Here is a 5,002-nt window from a genome sequence, read left to right as displayed (position 1 = left end):
GCTCTGCAGGCTTCTCAGCCACCCCAGGCCCCAACAGAAGCCTCTCCCGCACGCTCTGCAGGCTTCCGACCCACCCCAGGCCGCACCAGAAGCCTCCCCCGCACGCTCTGCAGGCTTCCGTCCCACCCCAGGCCGCACCAGAAGCCTCCCCCGCACGCTCTGCAGGCTTCTCAGCCACCCCAGGCCGCACCAGAAGCCTCCCCCGCACGCTCTGCAGGCTTCTCAGCCACCCCAGGCCGCAGCAGAAGCCTCCCCCGCACGCTCTGCAGGCTTCTCAGCCATCCCCAGGCCGCAGCAGAAGCCTCCCCCGCACGCTCTGCAGGCTTCTCAGCCACCCCAGGCCCCAACAGAAGCCTCTCCCGCACGCTCTGCAGGCTTCCGACCCACCCCAGGCCGCAGCAGAAGCCTCTCCCGCACGCTCTGCAGGCTTCCGACCCACCCCAGGCCGCACCAGAAGCCTCCCCCGCACGCTCTGCAGGCTTCCGTCCCACCCCAGGCCGCACCAGAAGCCTCCCCCGCACGCTCTGCAGGCTTCCGTCCCACCCCAGGCCGCACCAGAAGCCTCCCCCGCACGCTCTGCAGGCTTCTCAGCCACCCCAGGCCGCAGCAGAAGCCTCCCCCGCACGCTCTGCAGGCTTCTCAGCCACCCCAGGCCGCAGCAGAAGCCTCCCCCGCACGCTCTGCAGGCTTCTCAGCCACCCCAGGCCGCAGCAGAAGCCTCCCCCGCACGCTCTGCAGGCTTCTCAGCCACCCCAGGCCCCAACAGAAGCCTCTCCCGCACGCTCTGCAGGCTTCTCAGCCACCCCAGGCCGCACCAGAAGCCTCCCCCGCACGCTCTGCAGGCTTCCGTCCCACCCCAGGCCGCACCAGAAGCCTCCCCCGCACGCTCTGCAGGCTCCCTTGTCTGCTTTGGAAGGCCTCCCATCCACTCCAGACCTGCCTGGAGGCCTCCCTCGACTGCTCCCGGGGCCCTCGAAGCCACCCTAGGCCTTTCTGGAGGACCTGCTCGACCGCTCGGGCGGCTTCTGACGCACCCTCGGCCATCCGGCGCCCAGCAGCTCCCAGGGCCAGGCACCGGCCTCCCCCTCCGGCCGCCCCTGGGGCCGGGGGTGGCTCGGACTCGGCGCCCCCAACGTGTCGTCCCGTCCCCCCCCCGCCCCGCACCGCCGAACATTCGCTGCAGCCGAGGGCTTGCCGCTCGACGCCTACCCCACCCGCCCAGCCCCCCGCTGCGGCCCGGCGCTGCCCCGGCCGCTGCGCCCCGCCTCTCATCGCTCCCCCCACCCGGCAACCGGCCGCCGGGCACGGCAAGTCCCAGGGCAGGGAACAGGTGCTGCCGGGACCCCGTGCTGGCTGCCGGCTTCCCGGGGCTGCCCCGGGCACGGACAGGTCGCCCCCCCGCCCCGGCGAATGTTCACCGAACCGGCTGCCGGCTGCCTTCGAGCACCCCCCGCCCCCCGCCACTATCGTCCCCCCCGCCCCCCCTCCGCCTCCGCTGCCGCTTCTCCCCGCACCGCCTCCACTGCCTCCCCCCGCCGCCGGCGAACGAGTCGCCGGATCCGTAGGGTGCCGGGAGCCCGAACGGCGAGCGGCTCCGGCTGCTGCCGGGACCGGGGGGATTCGAGCCGGTCCGGCCGCGGCCGGGACCCCGTGCCGGAAGCCGGCATCCCGGGACGGCCCCGGGACGGCCCCGGTCGCCGGCCGGGTGACGTTCAGCGAAGCGGCTGCCGCCAGTCTTTGGGCCTCCCCCGTGCCGGGGCCGCGGGGATTCGAGCCGGTCCGGCCGCGGCCGGGATCCCGGGCCGGACGATGGCTTCCCGGGCCGGTCCCGGTCGCCTCCCGGGTGACGTTCACCGAAGCGGCTGCCGGCTGTCTTCGAGCCCCCCCCCCCCCTCCGCCTCCGCTGCCGCTTCTCCCCGCACCCCCTCCACTGCCTCCCCCCGCCGCCGGCGAACGAGTCGCCGGATCTGTAGGGTGCCGGGAGCCCGAACGGCGAGCGGCTCCGGCTGCTGCCGGGACCGCGGGGATTCGAGCCGCTCCGGCCGCGGCCGGGACCCCGTGCCGGAAGCCGGCATCCCCGGACGGCCCCGGGACGGCCCCGGTCGCCGGCCGGGTGACGTTCACCGAAGCGGCTGCCGGCTGTCTTCGAGCCCCCCCCCCCCCTCCGCCTCCGCTGCCGCTTCTCCCCGCACCCCCTCCACTGCCTCCCCCCGCCGCCGGCGAACGAGTCGCCGGATCTGTAGGGTGCCGGGAGCCCGAACGGCGAGCGGCTCCGGCTGCTGCCGGGACCGCGGGGATTCGAGCCGCTCCGGCCGCGGCCGGGACCCCGTGCCGGAAGCCGGCATCCCCGGACGGCCCCGGGACGGCCCCGGTCGCCGGCCGGGTGACGTTCACCGAAGCGGCTGCCGGCTGTCTTCGAGCCCCCCCCCCCTCCGCCTCCGCTGCCGCTTCTGCCCGCACCCCCTCCACTGCCTCCCCCCGCCGCCGGCGAACGAGTCGGCGGATCCGTAGGGTGCCGGGAGCCCGAACGGCGAGCGGCTCCGGCTGCTGCCGGGACCGCGGGGATTCGAGCCGGTCCGGCCGCGGCCGGGACCCCGTGCCGGAAGCCGGCATCCCGGGACGGCCCCGGGACGGCCCCGGTCGCCGGCCGGGTGACGTTCAGCGAAGCGGCTGCCGCCAGTCTTTGGGCCTCCCCCGTGCCGGGGCCGCGGGGCTTCGAGCCGGTCCGGCCGCGGCCGGGATCCGGGGCCGGACGATGGCTTCCCGGGCCGGTCCCGGTCGCCTCCCGGGTGACGTTCACCGAAGCGGCTGCCGGCTGTCTTCGAGCCCCCCCCCCCCCTCCGCCTCCGCGGCCGCTTCTGCCCGCACCCCCTCCACTGCCTCCCCCCGCCGCCCGCGAACGAGTCGCCGGATCTGTAGGGTGCCGGGAGCCCGAACGGCGAGCGGCTCCGGCTGCTGCCGGGACCGCGGGGATTCGAGCCGGTCCGGCCGCGGCCGGGACCCCGTGCCGGAAGCCGGCATCCCCGGACGGCCCCGGGACGGCCCCGGTCGCCGGCCGGGTGACGTTCACCGAAGCGGCTGCCGGCTGTCTTCGAGCCCCCCCCCCCCTCCGCCTCCGCTGCCGCTTCTCCCCGCACCCCCTCCACTGCCTCCCCCCGCCGCCGGCGAACGAGTCGGCGGATCCATACCGTCCCGAGAGCCCGAGGCGGCGGCACCCAGTGCGGGTCCGGCCGAGGCCGGGACCCCGTGCCTGTCGCAGGCTTCCCGGGACGGCCCCGGAACGGCCGCGGTCGCCGGCCGGGTGACGTTCTCCGAAGCGGCTGCCGGCTGTCTTCGAGCCCCCCCCCCCCCTCCGCCTCCGCTGCCGCTTCTGCCCGCACCTCCTTCACTGCCTCCCCCCGCCGCCGGCGAACGAGTCGCCGGATCCGTAGGGTGCCGGGAGCCCGAACGGCGAGCGGCTCCGGCTGCTGCCGGGACCGCGGGGATTCGAGCCGCTCCGGCCGCGGCCGGGACCCCGTGCCGGATGCCGGCATCCCGGGACGGCCCCGGGACGGCCCCGGTCGCCGGCCGGGTGACGTTCAGCGAAGCGGCTGCCGCCAGTCTTTGGGCCTCCCCCGTGCCGGGGCCGCGGGGCTTCGAGTCGGTCCGGCCGCGGCTGGGACCCCGTGCCTGTCGCAGGCTTCCCGGGACGGCCCCGGAACGGCCGCGGTCGCCGGCCGGGTGACGTTCACCGAGGCGACTGCCGGCTGTCTTCGAGCCCCCCCCCCCCCTGCCGGAGCCGCGGGGATACGAGCCGGTCCGGCCGCGGCCGGGACCCCGTGCCGGAAGCCGGCATCCCGGGACGGCCCCGGGACGGCCCCGATCGCCTCCTGGGTGACGTTCACCGAAGCGGCTGCCGGCTGTCTTCGAGCCCCCCCCCCCTCCGCCTCCGCTGCCGCTTCTCCCCGCACCCCCTCCACTGCCTCCCCCCGCCGCCCGCGAACGAGTCGCCGGATCTGTAGGGGGCCGGGAGCCCGAGGCGGCGAGCGGCTCCGGCTGCTGCCGGGACCGCGAGGCTTCGAGCCGGTCCGGCCGCGGCCGGGATCTCGTGCCGAACGTCGTCTTCCCGGGACGGTCCCGGGAGGGCCCCCGTCTCCTCCCGGGTGACGTTCACCGAAGCGGCTGCCGGCTGTCTTCGAGCCCCCACCCCTGCCGTGGCCGCGGGGATTCGCCCCGGTCCGGCAGCTGACGGTTCCCTGTGTCGGACGCCGGCTTCCCGGGACTGCCCCGGGACAGCCCCGGTCGCCTCCCGGGTGACGTTCACCGAAGCTGCTGCCGCCTGTCTTTGTCCCCCCCCCCCCCGTGCTCTCCCTCAGGCGGGAGGTAGACGTGCTCTCCCTCGGCGAGTAGACGTGCTCTCCCTCGGCGAGTAGACGTGCTCTCCCTCGGCGAGTAGACGTGCTCTCCCTCGGCGAGTAGACGTGCTCTCCCTCGGCGAGTAGACGTGCTCTCCCTGGGCGAGTAGACGTGCTCTCCCTGGGCGAGTAGACGTGCTCTCCCTGGGCGAGTAGACGTGCTCTCCCTCGGCGAGTAGACGTGCTCTCCCTGGGCGAGTAGACGTGCTCTCCCTGGGCGAGTAGACGTGCTCTCCCTGGGCGAGTAGACGTGCTCTCCCTGGGCGAGTAGACGTGCTCTCCCTGGGCGAGTAGACGTGCTCTCCCTGGGCGAGTAGACGTGCTCTCCCTGGGCGAGTAGACGTGCTCTCCCTGGGCGAGTAGACGTGCTCTCCCTGGGCGAGTAGACGTGCTCTCCCTGGGCGAGTAGACGTGCTCTCCCTCGGCGAGTAGACGTGCTCTCCCTCGGCGAGTAGACGTGCTCTCCGCGGAGATCGCGCTTGTCGCCAAGGGGTCGCTGTTGCGCTCTGCCTCCGCCTACGTCATCGTACAAGCCGGCGTGATTTCTGCGACCTGCCGCTGGGCGGAGGTCGGCTGGTTGTGCGCTCGCGGAGCTGACGGCCCTCCAG

This window comes from Melanerpes formicivorus, unplaced genomic scaffold (assembly GCF_026170545.1).
Source record: "Melanerpes formicivorus ecotype bairdi unplaced genomic scaffold, bMelFor1.0.p_v2 SCAF_402, whole genome shotgun sequence".
In the NCBI taxonomy this organism is placed as follows: domain Eukaryota; kingdom Metazoa; phylum Chordata; class Aves; order Piciformes; family Picidae; genus Melanerpes; species Melanerpes formicivorus.
Note: the sequence above shows the minus strand (reverse complement) of the source record.